At 40.1% G+C, this 22,094-nt stretch overlaps 1 protein-coding gene and 1 non-coding gene across 2 annotated transcripts in view; one reads left to right on the top strand and one right to left on the bottom strand.

The window, feature by feature from the left end:
• The window catches only part of XKR6 (XK related 6), a 260,615-nt gene that overhangs the window by 194,303 nt on the left and 44,218 nt on the right, over positions 1-22,094 (bottom strand). The window lies entirely within an intron of this gene.
• On the top strand, positions 19,656-19,762 carry LOC122686391. The gene has a single exon (XR_006338750.1). It is a non-coding gene; the product is annotated as a U6 spliceosomal RNA (small nuclear RNA).

Below are 22,094 nucleotides of genomic sequence, written 5' to 3' on the forward strand. Positions count from 1 at the left end.
TAGAGCTCTAGTCACTTTAAGGTTTAAGGGGGCTCATGGGTCAATTACCTAATGTAGCTGCATTTTGTCTTCTTTCACATACCCTGCTCTCAATTCAAAAGAAAGAAAAAGACAGGCTATAAATAAAGATCTCCTCAAGCATGTAGGCAGAAAAAGCAAATCCCACAAGAAAGAAAAGGAGTCAGGCTGGCCTCAGACTTTTCCACAGTCACATCCCACGCCAGAAGGCAACAGAGCAACACCTCACTCGTTCCGAGAAGAAAGCAGAACCGGGAACATTAAAGCCTCCCATCTGGGAGCTCCTCCGAAGCCACGGGCCGCAGGCAGCCTGACACACAAGGCGCAGGGAGCCCAGCAGCCATGAGTGAGTGTGCCCGTCACCGTCCTGCGCTGAAAGCCAAACAACTTCTGCGACCTTTCTCAGGGGCTCCAACGCCCACACCGATAGCCCAGCCCAGCCTGAGTCCTCCCTTCGACAGCGACCCTAGCCACCCACTGTGGGGTCTCTGCATAGTCCCCATGGCCAACAACTGCACTCCCTCCAAAACCACTCTTTAAACATAACAATGCCCCCCAACCTCATGAAGGACCCCGACTGACTGCTTTTTATGCTAACCGTTACTCCATTCATTCATTCAACATTCATAAAATGCTCACTGTGTGCCAGGACTCTGTGAGGTGTTTAAGACGGAGATGGGGGTGGAGGGAAGGGACCAAGCATCAGGTCTGCTCTCCTGAAGCCAACTCTCAAAGTGGGAGGCAGACCACAAACCAACCAGCAACACTTGAGTGGTATAAAGGTAAGACGAAACGGGGGGTGAGATGTCAGCAGACTAAAGGGACAGAAGTTGTTACAAGGTCATTAGGCTGGATCTAAGTTTCACTGATGCAAAGAAGTTATGAAGAAGAAAGATATACCAAAAGAAATAGATATATCAGCACTAGTTTCATAGTACAACTTAATGTAAACAAAGCAATAAACAGGACAGAAAGGACTATTTCATAATAAATTAACAATCCACTAAGAAGACAGAAATAATACATTTTATGTATCCACCAACAACAGCTCTGATAAAAATATCACAAAACTTGGCAAATTCACTGAGGGAAGCTTTAACAAATCGTGGTATAGTACGGTTGTTGTAACAAAATACCAATGGGTACTTCTGATCAATGGGCAGCTTATAAACAACAGAAATTTATTCCTCACAGCTTTGGAGGCTGGAAGTCAGAAATCAGGGTGCTAGCACTTTCAGGTGAGGACCCTCTTCCCAGGGGCAGACCTTGCATACTCATATGGCAGAAGGGGTCAAAGAAGCTTTCCAGTGTCTCTTTTACAGGGGCACTAATCCCACTCATGGAAGGTTTGCCCTCAGGACCTAATCACCTCCTAATACCATCACCTTGGGGGCTATAGATTTCTATGTAAGAATCTGGGGGTAAGGGAACACATTGAGACCATAGCAAAATCTTTCTGAGAAATCAAAATACGAAGCAGGTAAAAAACAAGAACAAAGCATTTGAAAGACTCATTAATAAGTCGCATTATATATAACAGAAAATGTATATATACACATATTTATATATATAAATTAACAGACAATATACATTCTTTCCGAAGATATATTTGAATATTCACAAACACTAATCATGTATTACTAGACCATGAAGAAAATCTCAACACAGTCCAAAAGAAAAACCAACACAAGCCAAATCTGCTAGCCAAACTGCAAGGGAACTGGAAATTAACAACAAAAAGCTAAAGACAGACATTTACTTGCAAATGTAAAATGTCCTTTTCCTAATTCAAGAGGATCTAAAACTGGGTATTTTTAACTAATTAGGAATGAACAGTGCAAAGATGACTACAGACTAAATAGAGTGAAATGCAGTCAAAGCCACAATGTAGGCAGGTTACCTTTCAGGAGCTTAATGTACAGTGAACATATGAAGTGATTAAAAAACATCATTACATAAAGTTTCTCTTCTTGCCAGCCCTGCTCTATGAGGTAGTAATACAGAGTTAGCAGGTGAAATGCACATAGGTAAATTTGTGAGCGGGCTCCATCCCACCCCTCAAGCACTGCGCAGGGAGGGCTACAAGGAAGGAGCTCTGGCTACAACGCCAGCTTTGCCACTACATAACCAGCCGCGTGGCCTGCATGGGCTATTCAAATGCTCTGCGCCTCCATTTCTGTGGCTACAATATCTCTAAGGTTTCTTCTGATTTTCAGAATTAAATCCCTCTCAATGCAGAAGCTCTCTGAGTTAACCTATTTGAAAGCAAGCTCCTGTGTCAGGCACATTTCCCTGCTCTACAGGAGACAGCACAGCACACATTAACCTTTCCTTAGTGACAGTCACCCGAGTACTTTCTATAGTACCTGTGCTTTAAAACAGACACCACAATTCAAAAGTGGGAATAAGATAAATTCCTGCTTTCAAGGAGCACTTCCTTTTCATTTGCCAAGTGATTTCTCAATTTAGTAAGACAGGTTATTTTGGGGATAGAGGGAGGAAGAAAGAGAAAGAGTCTCTCCTTTTTGTGGAAAATACTGGTGCTAAAAACTAAAAAGATTTATTGCTAAAAAATCAGGTATTTCAATGATTTTTCGTCCACTGATGGGACTTTTAAAAAAGAATCTGATCATCAAACATTTCTTGAATTTAATCCTTGACTTTAAATGTTACCAAGCATATAGATCTGCTTTCCACTTCCACAGGAAGACCACTAGATGCCCAAACAATCTCTTGTTCAAGAGTTAATAACTGATTCTAGAAACTAAACAACTGGTGGCTCAATGGTAAAGAATCCACCTGACAATATAGGAGATGCAAGTTTGATCCCTGGGCCAGGAAGATCCCTGGAGAAGGAAATGGCAACCCACTCCAGTACTCTTGCCTGAGAAATTCCATGGACAGAGGAATCTGGCAAACAAAAGTCCATGAGGTCGCAAAAGAATCAGACACCACTTAGCGACTAAACAAAAACAAATTCACAGGACACAACCAACCATAAAATACCATTTTTAAGAAGATTACAGACTCAGTGCCCCCAACCCTGCAGAAGGCCACTGCCAACCCACGCCTCCGTCAGAGACTTCTGGACACTCAGAGAAACAAGCACAATCTATGAGATATAGAAGGGAAGTTTGCAATATCCAACATTGTTTCTTCACTGAGGATACGCTCACTTGTGGGAAAGCTGAGAAGATTCTGCAAGTGCATGGACATAAGAGATGATGCAGCTGAGAACAAGATGGTGGAGGAGTTGGTGGACGTGGAGTACATCGCTCTCCATGGATACATCAGGAACACACCTTCAGACACAGAAGTGCATGCAGAACACCAGCTAACAGCGGATAGGAGAACCTGACCAGCGGAAAAGAATATACAGAACCACGCAAAACTCGGTAGGATTAAGGAACTAGGGGGAAAAACAGGAGTGTTACTAGGACTGGACCTGCCTTCGGTGGGTGGGGGAACTGAAGCAGGGGTCCAATCCCCACATTGGGGCAACTGTCTGAGTCAGAGGAGAAATATTTAAGGCTGAGAGTGAAACAGCTGATCTATGGCAGCCTAAATGGAATAAGAATCATACAGTCCTTGCCGCAGCCATACATACCCCAGACAGGGATGCAGGTCCCCTAGAAGGTACAGTGGCTGGGAGCTGAACCTTAGGGATTGTGGAGCAATCCCAGGGGGAGGGCTGCTGTTGACTTTGGCGAGACGGACTGAGTGGATGTGAGGGAGGAGACTGTGGTGGGAAATGCCTGTGGAGGAAAGCCAGGCAGCCATGGAAGCAAAGGGATACTGCTGAGTCACGCGTAGGGGGTGTAGCCATCACCATAGTCTCGCTCTCCCCACATGCCAGCATCAGCAGCTGAACAATAGACAGGCTGGCCTGTCAAGCACCTGATGCACCAAACTACAGAGTAGGACCCCCCCAGGGTGCTGCCTTAAGTGACTGACGCGCTGAACTACAGAGGAGGACCCCAGCCAGGGGGCCCCTCTATGTGCCCGACACGCCAAACAACAGAGGAGCACCCCAGGTAAGGGAGCCCTCTAAGTGCCCGAACAGGAAGAGCTATGGAGAAAGACCAGCCAAAGAGGCCGTCTCATCACCAGCTACACAAGGCTCAAGAAAGACTGTGAAAGGGCCATCCCTCCTGCAGCTGAGGAGTCCATGTCCCTCTACACCTGGCGCCGCTGGGGTCCCCACGGCCCAGCAGTTGCGCCACCTTCATGCTTAGGCCTCACTGGGGCAGAGCTGCCACGGGCAAAAAAGGAAGAGTCTTGCATCTACGCATGCAGGGTCACTACAGTCGTGTCCATCTCTCTGTGACCCTGTGGACTGTGGCCTGCCAGGCTTCTCTGTCAGGGAGGGGGGCTCCCCAGGCAAAAATACTGGAGTGTATTGGCCAATACTGGTTGCCATACCCTTCTAGAGCACTGTATTTCCTGCTGCCCTAGCTGCCAACTCCCCTGGTGCTGCCAGAGCCCCTGCGACCCAAGCAGCTGCACCACCTCCACACCTGGCCCTCACAGGGGCGAACCCAAGTCCTCCAGGGCAGCCTCAGGAGCAAACCCCAGTGGAGGACCCGGAGGCAGTGTGCCTAAGGAAGAAGACCCAAAACCTCCCCATGAGCTGTACAAGCTGCAGATTAAATCCAGACGATCAACCAGGCAGACCCTGTGTCTGCAGAATACATAAAAGGACACCGGGCACTCCCACAAAAGAAAATGCACTAGTTCTGATCGCTGTGGACACTGGAGGCAAGAACACGCAGGAGGAGGACCAGATGAGAAGCTGAGCTGCCCCACGGCAGGTCCCGAGGCCGGCACAGCGTTGGAGGGCATCCTAGGGAGGCGAGGGGGGCTGAGCCTCCCAGCGAGGGGAAGGGCGCTGACAGCAGTGACTCAAGAGAAACGCTTATTATTCTCATGTTTTGATTTGTTCTGTAGTTTCTTTTGGATTTTTTTTTTTTCTTTACTTCTTCTCCCACCCCCAACTCTGTTGTAGTTGTCGATTTTATTGGGACTGTGAAATTTAATTAAGCTTTTGAGGTTTTTTTTTTTTTCCAATCAAACTATTTCTTGTTGTTACAAACCTCTGCCTCTACGTTGTCTTTTGCAGTTCTGTGGAGTTTCCCTTTTCTTTCCTCTTCTTTTTTCTTCTTTTTTTAATTTTAATCCTTAATTTTTAAAACTTATTATTTTTTCTATATTTCTTTGTTTGCTTTTCCTACTGTTCTTCTCCCCTTGCAGTTAATCTTAATGTTATAAAAATCTCCTTTATCTACTTTCATTTAACTTTGCATGTCTATTCTTTCTTTTCTTTCTTTCCTTTCCTCTCATGTGTTAGTTTTGTTCTCACTGCTTTATTCCCCACTTGGCACCTTGCTTTAGTTTTGTTTTCCAGTTTGTGCTTTAGTTACTTTTGTTCTTAACTGGTAGATATAATTTTTGGTTTCCTTTATTTGCCGGGTCAATCTACTGTACCTTATTTTTGTTGGACTGTTTTGATTTTGCTTATGGATGTATATATATATGTGTATATTCCATTATTTTAATTATCATTTGCCTGATTTTGTACCTGCCATTTGTTTGGGGTTCATCTTTGTTTTCTCACTTTTGGGTATTTGTTTTAATCTCAGTGCCATAACTAACCACTTGTGGAATTTTCCTTCCTGACCAGGGATCAAGCCCTGAACCTTTGGAGTGGGAGCACTGACTCCAAGACCCTAGACCACCAGAGAACTAACCATAGGGAGTATCAAATAGTGAGAACTCACACAAATGAAACCACTTGAACACAAGACCCAGCGTCACCCAACCACCAGTAGCACCCTGTGCAGGACACCTCATCTAAACAACGAACAAAACAAATACAAACCCAGTCATCAGCAGAAAGGATTACCACCTCACTCAGCCTCACCCTTAAGATGAAAAACACAAAAAACTCAGCATAAATCTCACCCTATACGAAGCTTACACAAACTACTGCACCAGTCTTAGGGGGGAAGAAACCAAAAGGAAGAAAGAATTCAACCCTGAAGCCTGGGAAAAGGAGACCTCAGTAAGTTTTAAAAAAAAGAAAAGGCAGAGAAATACTGCACAGATGAAGGAACAAACTAGAAACACAGAAGTCCAAGTAAGTGAAGAGGAAACAGGCAAACTACCCAAAAAAGAGTTCAGAATGATGATAGCAAAGATGGTCAAAAACCTTGAAAGCAAAATGGAGAAAACGCAAGAAATAACAAAGACCTAGAAGATTTAAAAGAATAAACATACACAGACAAACAACACAATTGCTGAAATTAAAAATACTCTAGAAGGAATCAATAGCAGAATATCTGAAGCAGAGGAACAAATCAGTGAATTGGAAGACAAAATGGTGGAAATAACTTCTGAAGAGTTGAATGAAGTAAAAAGAATGAAAAGAACTGAGGATAGTCTCAGAGACCTCTGGGACAATATCAAACAAACCAACATTCAAATTATAAGGGTCCCAGAAGAAGAGAAAAAGAAAGGGTATGAGAAAATTTTTGAAGAGATTATAGTCGAAAATTTCCCCAACATGGAAAAGGAAATAGTCAATCAAGTCCAAAAGGCACAAAGAGTCCCATACAGGATAAACCCAAGGAGAAACACGCCAAGACACATACTAATCAATCTAACAAAGATTAAACACAAAGAAAGAATATTAAAAGCAACAAGTAACATCAGAGAAGAGAAAGAAACAAAAGGAATCCGGATCAGAAAAGAAGTAAAGCTCTCACTGTTTGCAGATGACATACTGTATGTAGAAAATCCTAAAGATACAATCAGAAAATTACTAGAGCTAATCAGTGAATTTAGCAAAGTGACAGGATACAAAATCAATACACAGAAATCACTTGCATTTCTATATACTAACAATAAAAAATCAGAAAAAGAAATTAAGGAGTCAATCCCATTCACCATTGCAACAAAAAAGAATAAAATATCTAGGAATAAACTTACCTAAGGAGACAAAAGAATTGTACACAGAAACTTATAAGACACTGATGAAAGAAATCAAAGATGACATAAACAGATGGAGAGATATTCCATGATCCTGGGTAGGAAGAATCAATATTGGGAAAATGACTATACTACCAAACGCAATCTACAGATTCAATGCAATCCCTATCAAACTACCAAAGGCATTTTTCACAGAACTAGGAAAAAAAAAATTCACATTTCATATGGAAACACAAAAGACCCTGAATAGCCAAAGCAGTGGTGAGAAAGAAGAATGGAGTTGGAGGAATCAACCTTCCTGACTTCAGATTAGACTACAAAGCTACAGTCATCAAGACAGCGTGGTACTGGCACAAAAACAGAAATATAGACCAATGGAACAAGATAAAAAGCCCAGAAATAAACCCATGCACCTATGGGTAACTTATTTTTGACAAAGGAGGCAAGAATATATCGTGGGGCAAAGACAGCCTTTTCAATAAATGGTGCTGGAAAAACTGGACAGCTACATGTAAAAGAATGAAATTAGAACACTTCCTAACACCATACACAAAGATAAACTCAAAATGGATTAAAGACCTAAATGTAAGGCCAGAAACTAGAAAACTCAGAGGAAAACACAGGCAGAACACTCGATGACATAAATCAAAGCAAGATCCTCTATCACCCACTCCAGTTGCTGCTGCTGCTAAGTCGCTTCAGTCATGTCTGACTCTGTGCAACCCCATAGATGGCAGCCCACCAGGCTCCCCCATCCCTGGGATTCTCCAGGCAAGAATACTGGAGTGGGTTGCCATTTCCTCCTCCAATGCATGAAAGTGAAAAGTGAAAGTGAAGTTGCTCAGCTGTGTCCGACTTTTCGCAACTCCATGGACTGCAGCCTACCAGGCTCCTCCATCCATGGGATTTTCCAGGCAAGAGTACTGGAGTGGGGTGCCACTGCCTTCTCCGATGACCCACTCCTAGAGTAATGGAAATAAAAACAAAGGTAAACAAGTGGGACCTGATTAAACTTAACAGCTTTTGCACAGCAAAGGAAACTATCAGCAAGGTGAAAAGACAACCCTCAGAATGGGAGAAAATAATAGCAAATGAAAAACTGACAAAGGATTAATTTCCAAAATATACAAGCAGCTCATACAATTCAATACTAGAAAAACAAACAACCCAATCAAAAAGTGGGAAAAAGACCTAGGCAGACATTTCTCCAAAGAAGACATACAGACAGATAACAAACACATCGTTCATTGTGAGAGAAATACAAATCAAAACTACAATGAGATATCACCTCACACCAGTCAGAATGGCCATCATCCAAAAGTCTACAAACAATAAATGCTGGAGAGGGTGTGGAGAAAAGGGAACAGTCTTGCACTGTTGGTGGGAATGTAAACTGACACAACCACTATGGAAGATGGTATGGAGATTTTTTTTTTTTTTTGGTATGGAGATTCTTTAAAAAACTAGGAATAAAAGCACCATATGACCCAGCAATCCCAAACCTAGGCATATACCCTGAGGAAACCAAAATTGCAAAAGACACATGAATCCCATTGTTCATTGCAGCACTATTTATAATAGCTAGAACATGGAAGCAATCTAGATGTCCATCAACAGATGAATGGATAAAGAAGTTGTGGTACATACACACAATGGAATATTACTCAGCCATCAAAAGGAAGGCATTTGAGTCAGTTCTGATGAGATGGATGAACCTAGAGCCTATTATACAGAGTGAAGTTAAGTCAGAAAGAGAAAGATAAATATTGTATACTAATCACATACACAGAATCTGGAAAAAAATGGTACTGAAGAATTTATTTGCAGGGCAGCAAAGGAGAAACAGACATAGAGAACAGACTTATGGACAGGGGGAGAGGTCAGGAGAGGGTGAGATGTATGGAGGGAGTAACATGGAAACTTACATTATATATATAAAACAGACAGCCAACAGAAATTTGCTGTATGTCTCAGGAAACTCAAACAGCTGCTCTGTATCAACCTAGAAGGGTGGGGTGGGGAGGGAGATGAGAGGCAGGTTCAAAAGGGAGGGGATATATGTATATCTATGGCTGATTCATGTTGAGGTTTGACAGAAAACAAGAAAATTCTGTAAAGCAATTATCATTCAATTAAAAAAATAACTAAAAATTTTAAAAAAGATTACATACATTTAATGTCAAAAGCCATATAACTAAATTACAGTATCTTAATTCAACCAGAATTTTAATTCATCCTAAATTTACTTTTGGACTTTGCACTTGTACCTAGTTTTAAAAATCCAGGTGAAAAGGACAAGGAAGTAAGACAAACAGGAATATTTTCTATCCAGCCAAAGCTAACTGTCTCAAAGAAAGATCCTTTTCATTTTTCTGCCAGTTCACAATAAATGTGAGAAAACAATTCAATCTTCACTTGAAAAAAATCTCATCTATTTGATATATAACAGCAGATAAGGAAAAGGGGTATTTGAGGTACAAAGCTCAAGTGTCAATCTGAATTCTTGTGCCAGATTGCATGGAAAAATCCCTGATCACACTTCTTACATTAAAGGTCTGACAATAAAGTAGTAAAATCAATTCTTCAAAGCCACGGGAAAAGAAATCTCATTACATATTCAAAACATATACTTCTAGAAAGACAAGTCAGTCATTTTCAGTTCTAGAACTAGGCTAGCATTTAGCATTCACATAAAAGTACTGAGCAGCTGGTTTCATGTGTTTGTTGTCGCTGCTGAGACACAGCTGGTCTGCAGTGCTGCATGAGCTGTAGGCGGGCAGCAGTGACCCGGCTGTGTATTTTCCAGGTTACTCTCCATCCCAGGTCATCACGAGGCACCGCATACGGCTCAGCGTGCTGCGTAGTGAGCCCCCGCTGCTCGCCTGCTCTGTGCCGGTAGTTTCTAACGGTTGGGTGGCTTCATGTTTTAATTATTTTGGGGTTGCTGTTAAACTGTTAACTCGGTTTAAAATTTATTAATTTTTAATGATTCCAAAATGATATATTTTTGAGCAAATAGTTAAAAATTCAGTTCCTCTTCACTTTCTAGTCAAGACTTGCACCTTAAGTTTTCAAGTTTTCCAAAGAACAAGCATTTTACAATGGTAAATGTATACTAGACATACTAGAGCAGTGTGTCATTAATAGTATGGTAGATCTCTAAAGGGAAATTCAGAGTTTCTTTCTTCTCTCCTCACAGTATCCATCAATGCTCCTTGGATTCATCAGGATTTCAGACAAAAACTAGGATTGGGACGTTACACAGAGAATGCCAAGGGCACTGACATATAGGAAAGGGTCACTCAAAATCTGAACCTAAGCGGTATGGTCTCCTTGGAATTCTTTCAGCTAAGGGGGTAGGATCTCTCGACTATGGCTAATACTTGGCCCTTAAAAAAACAAAATCTTTCTTTGGCCTGCTCTGCATCTTGTTCTCATTATGACCTACTTGGGATCTGCTGTGATCTAGCTCAGCTCTGGGCACTTTGCCTACAGGACAGGCATTGAGAACCTTGTATGAAACACTGTAAGGTAGACTGTGGACCTTCCATCACAGTCACGGGGCATCCAGACAAAGAGAGAAGTAATGTGGAAGGGGCATGATAGTGAGAAGTAAAGTTAGGGGCCTTTATACAGAACGCTGAATCCAAGTATGTACACACCTACTAGAATCACCATAAAACCATTGAAGCCTTCAATCCTTCTTAATATTCCACATAACTGCAGCAATATTAACATTAATCATGTGAAAAATAAATGTGTTTCCAAATAGTAGATTTTATAATCAAACAATGTGAATTCTGAGAAGACCTAGAAATGATGTCATGACATCACACACAATACATCTCTAACTAAACAGGCATTTTATGGTTCCCTAAATCCTCTATCAACCAGCCATTTTCTTTGTGTACTTTCAAACACACCCTCTTTTCCTGGCTTGTCTTCTTCAGCATGCTTCATTTCAAAGTGTCTTCTATCTTCCAAAAGCAAAAATCGACCCCACAGCAAACTTTTCAATTTGGTATCTCTCAGGCTCACAAAATGCTAGAGAGAAGTTCCTCAAAGAATATTGGTTGAGTAAATGAAAAGTTATAGAGGTATATTCAAAAGCTACCAGCAATTCATGGGATGAAAGAAACAGTTAGTCACTCAGTCGTGTACAACTTTTTGAGACCCCATGGACTGTAGCCAGGCTCCTGTGTCCATGGGATTTCCCAGGCAAGAATACTGGAGTCAGTTATCATTCCCTTCTCCAAGGGATCTTTCCAACCCAGGGATCGAACCTGGGTCTCTGGCATTGTGGGCAGATTCTTTACTGTCTGAGCCACCAGACAGAAATTCATGGGAAAGGAAAACAAATAAACAGATGATCAACATGATACGTAATTAAAACTATGCTCAGAAATTACTTTTTACCAACCACACTGGCAAAACTTCAAAATAATTTGTTGGTGCTGTGGAGAAATAAGCACTTACTTGCACTACTGGTGGGAGTTCAAACTGGTGCAGCTTTTACAAAGGGCAATGTGACAACAGCTATCAAAATTGCACAGGCATATACTCCTGGTGACATGGCTAGTAAACTTCTAGAAACTTACGCTATAGATATATTGATACATTAACACATGTGTGAAGGTTAGATGTGTATGTGTATATGTATGCATGTGTGGTGTACATTTACGCTTAATACAGTACAGCAGCACCAGCAAAAGATTTCAAAAATGTAACTGTCCATCATAAAAGGTATGGTATGCCACTCTTTATGGAAAAAAATACATATACTTTAACAGTAATGTATTTATAAATGTGTGTGTGCGTGCACATGTATATAAAAGGATAGGCAAACAACATTGGCTGACTCGGGGGTAGAGAACCAGTGGCTGAGGGACAAGGATGACAGGTAGACTGTGTATCTTTGATTTTATAGTTTATATCACTAAACCACTCAAAAATAATTTTTAAATATTAACTTTAGTTAGATCATGAAATCTATGTTTCTAAGGAATTTTCCCTTCTCATATCACAAATTCAAAAGAAAACCTCAATAAAATGTTTTCCATCAATTCTCTATTTCAATTACTATTAAGACTCTCTTCTTTGTATATCTTTCAAGTAAATTTCAATTCCTAAAACCACACACACATTTCCACATGGAAATCTAAAGAGGCATAATCCTGATTAAAAACCTAAAGAAAGAGAAAGAGGGTATACTTACCCTGTCCATCTAAAAACTACAGAGAAAGGCTGAGAGCTGTAAAGCTATAGAAAATGCAAGCTGCTCACTGAGTGGAACCTGAACACGTAACACTCAATACAACATCAAGTCTTCGGAATTTTTTTTTTTCATTGACATTATAGCTACAAATAAGGATTACCAGAGCAAAAAAGAAGAGAAAAGATCTCTAAAACAAAGTACTCAATTACACTGTTGTTGTTCAGTCGCTCAGTTCTGTCCAATACTTTGCGACCCCATGAACTGCAGCACGCCAGGCTTCCCTGTCCTTCACTATCTCCCAGCATGCCAGGGTTCCCTGTCCTTCACCATCTCCCAGAATTTGCTCAGTCTCATGTCCACTGAGTCAGTGATGCCATCCGACCATCTTATCCTCTGTTGCCTCTTCCTCCTCTAGGCCTCAATCTTTCCCACCAGCTTCCAATGAGTCAGCTCTTTGCATCAGGTGGCCAAAACACTGAAGCTTCAGCAACAGCCCTTCCAATGAATATTCAGGGTTGGTTTCCTTTAGCATTGACTTGTTTGATCTCTTTGCTATTCATGGAATTCTCAAATGTCTTCTCCAGCACCACAGTATTTAACTAGCATAATTTCCTAGCACTACTGACCCAGAGCCATATCTTCTCTAACATTTGGGCCTTAAACTTCAGGGCTACGGGGCTCACCACCAGAGATTCTGGTTCAAGTCTGGGGTGGGCTCAATAATTTGTGCTCTTAACAAGTACCAGTGATGGGATGCTGCTATGCCAGGACCACACTTTGAAAAGCACTCACCCAATAATTCCAAATAATTTCTTTTCCATAAAGAAAACTGAGCACAGAAGAATTGATGCTTTTGAGCCGTGGTGTTGGAGAAGACTCTTGAGGGTCCCTTGGACTGCAAGGAGATCCAACCAGTCCATCCTAAAGGAGATCAGTCCTGAATATTCATTGGAAGGACTGATGCTGAAGCTGAAAACCCAATACTCTGGCCACTGATGCGAAGAACTGACTCATTGGAAAAGACCCTGATGCTGGGAAAGATGGAAGGTGGGAGGAGAAGGGGATGATAGAGGATGGCACCTCTACTGAGTAGGCACCACCTACTCGATGGACATGAGTTTGAGCAAGCTCTGGGAGCTGGTGATGGACAGGGAAGTCTGGTATGCTGCAATCCATGGGGTCACAGAGAGTCGGACACGACTGAGCGACTGAACTGAACCAAATAATCTATTACAGACATTAAATGTCTTCAAAGTCTAAGTCAGTGCATCACAGCCACAGGTGGTGGTTCTAAGAGGCACTGTCTAAGCAACTCTATTCTATAGTCATAATAATCACCTCTCAACTAAACCTCTTATTCAAACCTCTGTCTTACTTGCTAATCACCTAATGTTCAACTTTTACTTTCTTCACACTATTCTCCTATGTACATGTACTTTTCATTAGTTTTGGCCATTTACATTCCTTTCCACCTGTAATGTGATGTGTCCTCATCTCCAGCCCTGGAAAAAAACTTCCAATGGAAATGTCCAAAATATAAGCGCCAGGGACAGAAGTTTGCTTGAGTCAAGTCAAATAGATCAAGTCAAAAAGAAGGGTTATAAGAAAATTTACACATTTCTGAGATAAAAAACCATCTGTAAGGAAAATAAGGAAAAATTTCATTTGACATCTAGTGTTATGTTGAAGAGAAATACTGAACGGCAAGTTACACTGCAAACCTAGGAACGTAACTGGCTTTAAACACAAGCACGCAAGGGGGAGGGTGCACACGGGCACCAGGGCTGGAATTTAAACGCACGTTTACTGAAAGCTTTATTGCTTTTAGGCGTCAGAACTAAAGTATTATCATTGTTATGTTTATAACCAGCCAGGATCACATTTTGACAGATCTACAGAAAGGTGGTACCAACTTCATACAAAACACCTCCTTGTGAGAGGCAAATTGAAGGTGGACTGGAGCGATAAATCATCATTCTGAACCCTGGAACTAAACACAGATCTTTGGGCCAAATGTCCTTCAGGTTCCCTTCCTGGAGAAGGGGCAAGAACTGAGGATCCCAGTTTTATTTTGTGAAAGTATAAGGCAGCGCAGACCCCAAGGAAAGAATGCAGCCAAGAACTCTCCAGGGAGATCTGGAAAGGAACAAATACTAACATATTAAAGTCTAAGACTTAGCTGACTCCTGGAAGAACTGTATGCAGAAGAACAGACTAACCTTTGCTGGGAAAAGCATTACTAGCAGGGCTTTTAAAGTCCTCCTTCAGAAACAGGGAGGCAGCTCAAACACTTTGCGCAAACTCCCACCGTTCCCAATAGCCTGGTTCCTTTTAAAACCTATGTTTATTTCCCAAGGATATGTCAAGATCTCACAACCAGCCCACACCCAAAACAGAATTAACTCGGTGCCTACCATTACACCACAGACCCAACCAGAACATGTCACCTCCTATTTTAAAACCTAGCAATGACTTCCCCTCACTAACAGAATGAAGTCTAAACACTTTACTTGCTTATGAATGAGGTCATTCACTGGTGTGCTGCAATTCATGGGGTAGCAAAGAGTCTGACATGACAGCAACTGAACAACGAGGTCATTCATGACCTGGCTTCCTACTTTTGGTCCTGATCGTCCATCAAAAAGCCTCATCCTCCAATCACCTGTATTTCCTCAAAAGCATCCTTTGGACATACTTATATAAAAAAACATAAATGTCTCCACATTCCTCTCTGATATTTCCGAAGCCTGGGCAGGGGAGCAGCAGCAGCAAAGAGCCACCATTCTACCACGAAGCTTCCTTGAGAGCTATATGCAGTGAGGAGATGTCGACTGAAATTATGTTTTAATTCTTCCAAGAAACCAACACATACTAGATAATAAAACAGAAAAACAACAACAACAACTGCAAAGACTACAGGGGGAACAAGGTCAATGGAAATCTTTCTTCGTTCCCGTATTCTAACCAGAAGAGTTAGGAGATGTTCTCTTTCAAACCTAGACGGTAGCCTTTGCATCTCAATGATACATAAGGATCTCCTTAAAGTCATTATCTGAGTCATTATCTGGGGTAGTAGGTTCTCTACTGCCCCACTCTAGGGGAAGGTCACACAAACTGCCACCACATCTCAGCAGCTCCTAGTTTTCTGGAAGAAAAAGGAGAGCAGGGAGAAGGTCTAAAATTTGCTCTTTTGGGTCAAATGGAATAAGGAAGCAAAATACTTTTCCTAAATGGAAAAATACCATTCCACAATATGAGCAATATGAAGCACAAGCAGGGAGATTTTGCTGAACAGAAATAAAAGTAAGAAAACAGGTTAGTTCTGAATCTTTTCAGTCTTTTTTTCCTCTTTATCATCTCCTCTTAAATCTCAGGTTTTCTGAATTGTACATGAGTCCTAAGATCTTTAGAATTAAGACAAACAAATAAATACTGGAACAAAACTGACAAATAAAACATACCCCAAAATAAGACTTAAGTCTGAAATCCTACTTCTTGAAACCACTCTCCCCTGACCCACAGTAAATGCCCTAAGCCCCTTCTCTCTAACTGCCCTACCTGAAGCAGGCATCAACCCCTTTTCCTCTCTGAAGACAGAAGAGCGGTAAGGTAGGGTCTTCTCATCACTGTACTCAATGTAAACAACATTCTTAAAACATGTGCCTCTACCTTAGAAGATGATTACCTGCTAAAACTCTGCCCTTAAAATCCATTCCATAAAAATAAATGAAAAAAAAATTCATAAAATCCATTCCAGAAAGATTGTTATGAATGCAGGGAGCATAGGGAGATCCTACAGGTACTTCCCACAATGAATCATCCATACTTAGGACATATCACATGTCAAAACACTGGCAGGTACAGCTTTCCCACCATTTTCTCTGATTAGTATGAATAATCAAGGATTAGAATCAGAATTTATTTTATTTTAGGAACAGAACACTGGTTACAAATCTAATATAAGAAAAGAAACTATATTTTTCAGACAAGTTTCTACTATTAAAAAGAGCCAGAACAACTTTCAGGAAGAAGAGTATTTGAAGACTTAGAGTAAGAGGCTTCAAGACTAATTTTTAAAGTTACAGTAATCAAGAGAACGTGATACTGGCATTAAGATACACAAAAAGATCAATGGCACAGAACAGAGCTCAGAAATAGAATCACACATTTATGGGCAACTGATTTTCAGCGAAGGTGCAGAGGCAATTCAGTAAAGAATAACTTGTCAACAAATGAACTAGAATAATTGGATGCTGATAAGCAAAAAAAAAAAAACAACCCTGAACTATACTTCATATTATATACCCAAAAAAGGCAACAAAGTGGATCACAGCATAGACCTAGATATAACCCATAAAACTGTAAAACTTCTGTAAGATAACAGAAGACAATCTTTGTGTACCTGGGTTTGTCAAAGATGTCTAATATACAACACCAGAAGCACAATCCATAAAAGAATAAATTAATAAAACAGATTTCATCAAAATTTAAAACTTCTGCTCATTAGAAGATATTGTTACAAGAATGAAAACACAAACCAGAGACTGGCAGAAAATATTTTCAAAGCATGTATGTGATAAAGAACTTGTATCCAAAATAAACATTTCTCAGTACTCAACAGTAAGAAACCAATCAGTCCCAATTTTAAAATGAGCATGAAATTTTAACAGATACCTTGCCAAAGAAGATATATGGATGGCAAAAAGCAGATGAAAATATGCTCAACAATATTAGTCATTTAGAGAAATGTCAACTGATACCACGATGCATCTCTTTAGTTCAGTTCAGCCACTCAGTCATGTCTGACTCTTTGCAACCCCATGGACTGCAGCACACCAGGCTTCCCAACTCCTGGAGAATGCTCAAACCCATGTGCCATCCAAGCGTCTCATCCTCTGTTGTCCCCTTCTCCCCCTGCATTCAATCTTTCCCAGCATCAGGATCTTTTCCAGTGAGTCAGTTCTTTGCATCAGATGGCCAAAGTACTGGGGCTTCAGCTTCAAGCCTTCCAATGAATATCAGGACTGATTTCTTTTAGGATTGACTGGTTTGATCTCCTTGCTGTCCAAGGGACTCTCAAGTCTTCTCCAACACCACAGTTCAAAAGCATCAGTTCTCTGGTGCTCAGCTGTCTTCTCACATCCATACAGGACTATTGGAAAAACCATAGCTTTGACTAGACAGACATTTGTCAGCAAAGTAATCTCTCTGCTTTTTAATATGCTGTCTAGGTTGGTCATAACTTTTCTTCCAAGGAGCAAGTGTCTTTTAATTTCATGGCTGCAATCACCATCTGCAGTGATTTTGGAGCTCAAGAAAATAAAGTCTCTGTTTCCACTGTTTCCCCAACTATTTGTCATGAAGTGATAGGACCAGATGCCATGATCTTAGTTTGCTGAATGCTGAGTTTTAAGCCAACTTTTTCACTCTCTTCGTTCACTTCCATCAAGAAGCTCTTTAGTTCCTCTTTGCTTTTTGCCATTAGGGTGGTATCATCTGCATACCTGAGGACACTGATATTTCTCCCTGCAGTCTTGATTCCAGCTTGTGCTTCATCCAGCCCAGCATTCTGCATGATGTACTCTGCATAGAAGTTAAATAAGCAAGGTGACAATATACAGCCTTGATGTACTCCCTTCCCAATTTGGAACCAGTCTGTTATTCCATGTCTGGTTCTAACTGTTGCTTCTTGACCTGCATACAGATTTCTCAGGAGGCAGGTCAGGTGGTCTGGTATTTCCATCTATTGAAGAATTTTCCAGTTTGTTGTGATCCACACAAAGGCTAAAATCACAACTGATTCCACTGAACAAGTGTTGGTCTGAACTGTGTGCCCCAAACTTCATGGGCTGAAGCCCTAACCCCCAGTACCTCAGAATATGTGGATCTTTAAAGAGATGATTAAACTAAAACAAATCTGGGGCCCTAATCCAATCTGACCCTACAAGAAGAGGAAATTTATTTATTTATTTATTTACTTATCTTTAAGAAGAGGAAATTTAGACACAGAACAAGACTATAAAGAAAAGATTGTGTGACAGGCAACAACAGAGCAGCAATCATTTACAAAACAAGAAAAGTGGCCTCAGGAGAAAGCAACTCTGCTAACACCTCCATCTTGGACTTCCACCCTCAGGAATCACAAGGAAATTCATTTCTGTTGTTTAAGCCCCTCAGTCTATGGTGTTTGGTTATGGTAGCCCTAGCAAACTGACTCAGCAAGGATCTGAAGCAACAGTAAATAACTCTCACGCAGCTCATGGAAATACCAAATGGTAAAACCACTTTGGAAAACAGTAACAATGTCTTAAAATCTTAAACACATACCTCCCATTTGATCTAGCCATTCCACAACTAGGTACTTACCACCTAAAGAAAAAGCTCAAAGACTTGTACACAAATGTTCATGGCATATTTATTTGTAATAGCTCCAAACTGGAAACAACCCAAGTATACATTAACAGATGAATGGATAGACAAACTAGTGTCTCTGCAATGGAATAATTCCAGCCAAAAAAAGGAATGAACTATTAATACGTCCACCAGCATGGTTGAGTCTAAAAATAATTATGATGAGTTAAGGAAAAAAAAAAAAAGAGGACATAGTATATAATTTCATTAGCATAAAATTCTAGAAAAGGTAAACCAATCTATAGTGAAAAAGCAGATGAGTAGCTGCCTAGGGAAGGGATAATAAAGAGTTATAAAGGTGCACAAGGAAACTTTGAACAGTGATACATATGTTAATTATCTTAATTTTGACTCTCAAGGGTGATAAACATTCCAAAACATACCAAATTATATGCTTCAAATGTGCATAGTGTTCTGTAAGCCAATTATATTTCAATGAAACTTAAAAATCTAAATATGTGCATATTACATATATAATACCACAAAGGAAAAACAGACATAAAGTCATCCATCAATAAAAGTTACTAATAAACTTATTTCAGGCCATGACAGATGGAGTAAGTAAAAAGTTAAGAATATAGAAAAATATTAAGCTGAGACACACAGGCGCATACTCATATCTATGCACTCACATCTAACTCTACATCATAAAAAGAGAACTGTTCTTCTATTCAAGGAGTCACAACACTACACAAAGAGTGAAATATTAGACCAGTAGAGAACATCTTAACAAATTACAAAAAAGAAGAAATAACTCAAACACTCTAATCATGATAAAATAAAACTGGAGATTTATGACAACAGCAAAGCCAACCAAAAATCCACTAACCTACCAGAATTTAAAATACTCTCTCAAAAATAAATATTAGACCAAAGGGGAAATCAAATACGTAATTACAGATTATCTCAAAAATTATAATTAAACTTAAAACCATGTCAGAATCTACAGGTCACTACCAAATCTTTAATATGAGAAAGTTCAGTTTAAATGTCTATGTTACTGAATACGAATGAAATAAAATCAGTGCTCACTTCAGCAGCACATATACTAAAATTGGAACGATACAGAGAAGATTAGCATGGCCCCTGCGCAAGGATGACACGCAAATTCGTGAAGCGTTCCATATTTTTAGGAGTGTATCTACCTAAAGAAACAAAAGACCTAAACATAGAAAACTATAAAACACTGATGAAAGAAATCAAAGAGGACACAAATAGATGGAGAAACATACCGTGTTCATGGATTGGAAGAATCAATATTGTGAAAATGAGTATACTATCCAAAGCAATCTATAGATTCAATGCAATCCCTATCAAGCTACCAATGGTATTCTTCACAGAACTAGAACAAATAATTTCACAATTTATATGGAAATACAAAAAACCTCGAATAGCCAAAGCAATCTTGAGAAAGAAGAATGGAACTGGAGGAATCAACTTGCCTGACTTCAGGCTCTACCACAAAGCCACAATCATCAAGACAGTATGGTACTGACACAAAGACAGAAATATAGATCAATGGAACAAAATAGAAAGCCCAGAGATAAATCCACATACCTATGGACACCTTACCTTTGACAAAAGAGGCAAGAATATACAATGGAAAAAAGACAACCTCTTTAACAAGTGGTGCTGGGAAAACTGGTCAACCACTTGTAAAAGAATGAAACTAGAACACTTTCTAACACCATACACAAAAATAAACTCAAAATGGATTAAAGATCTAAATGTAAGACCAGAAACTATAAAACTCCTAGAGGAGAATATAGGCAAAACACTCTGACATAAATCACAGCAAGATCCTCTATGACCCACCTCCCAGAATATTGGAAATAAAAGCAAAAATAAACATATGAGACCTAATTAAACTTGAAAGCTTTTGCACAACAAAGGAAACTATAAGCAAGGTGAAAAGAAAGCCCTCAGAATGGGAGAAGAAAATAGCAAATGAAGAAACAGACAAAGGATTAATCTCAAAAATATACAAGCAGCAACTCCTGCAGCTCAATTCCAGAAAAATAAATGACCAATCAAAAAATGGGCCCAAGATCTAAACAGACATTTCTCCAAAGAAGACATACAGATGGCTAACAAACACATGAAAAGATGCTCAACATCCCTCATTATCAGAGAAATGCAAATCAAAACCACAATGAGGTACCACTACATGCCAGTCAGAATGGCTGCTATCCAAAAGTCTACAAGCAATAAATGCTGGAGAGGGTGTGGAGAAAAGGGAACCCTCTTACACTGTTGGTGGGAATGCAAACTAGTACAGCCGCTATGGAGAACAGTGTGGAGATTCCTTAAAAAACTGGAAATAGACCTGCCATATGACCCAGCAATCCCACTCCTGGGCATACACACCAAGGAAACCAGATCTGAAAGAGACACATGTACCCCAATGTTCATCGCAGCACTGTTTATAATAGCCAGGACATGGAAGCAACCTAGATGCCCATCAGCAGACAAACAGATAAGAAAGCTGTGGTACATATACACTATGGAATATTACTCAGCCATTAAAAAGAATTCATTTGAATCAGTTCTAATGAGATGGATGAAACTGGAGCCCATTATACAGAGTGAAGTAAGCCAGAAAGATAAACACCAATACAGTATACTAACACATATATATGGAATTTAGAAAGATGGTAATGATAACCCTATATGCAAAACAGAAAAAGAGACACAGATGTACAGAACAGACTCTTCGACTCTGTGGGAGAAGGCGAGGGTGGGATGTTTCGAGAGAACAGCATTGAAACAAGTATACCATCAAGGGTGAAACAGATCACCAGCCCAGGTTGGATGCATGAGACAAGTGCTCGGGGCTGGTGCACTGGGAAGACCCAGAGGGATGGGATGGGGAGGGAGGTGGGAGAGGGGATCGGGATGGGGAACACATGTAAATCCATGGCTGATTCATGTCAACGTATGGCAAAAACCACTACAATACTGTAAAGTAATTAGCCTCCAACTAATAAAAATAAATGGGGGAAAAAAAGAACGAAATAAATTAAGTATACAAATGAAGAAGTCAGAAAAACAAAACAAAACAAAACATGAATTTAGGAAACCAGAGAAGAGGCATTATGAATGCCATCAATTGAAATCCACACACAAAAAAGGGCTGTGTCTTAGAAATAAAATTCAATATAACCTATAAGTCACTAATCAGCCTACTCAAAAGTTAAAGAGAGGTCATAAATAAATACACATAACTAAAAATGAGAAGAAGAAAAGTGAAAAATATTATAGGTGACTAATTTCTTAACTCAATGCTAATTATGAGAATAAGGTCCAATGAATAAAGAGTCAGCAAAACTGATTCAAAGAATAATAACCATAAATGGCTAATATCTTGCATGGAACAAAGAAAGCAAAAAAGCTACATTCCAAGTATCAAATCCAGGTATTTCATGCATGATTTGTTACACAGTCAAGGAATAGGGTGTTCTAA

Source organism: Cervus elaphus, chromosome 29, assembly GCF_910594005.1.
Source record: "Cervus elaphus chromosome 29, mCerEla1.1, whole genome shotgun sequence".
Classification (NCBI taxonomy): Eukaryota; Metazoa; Chordata; class Mammalia; order Artiodactyla; family Cervidae; genus Cervus; species Cervus elaphus.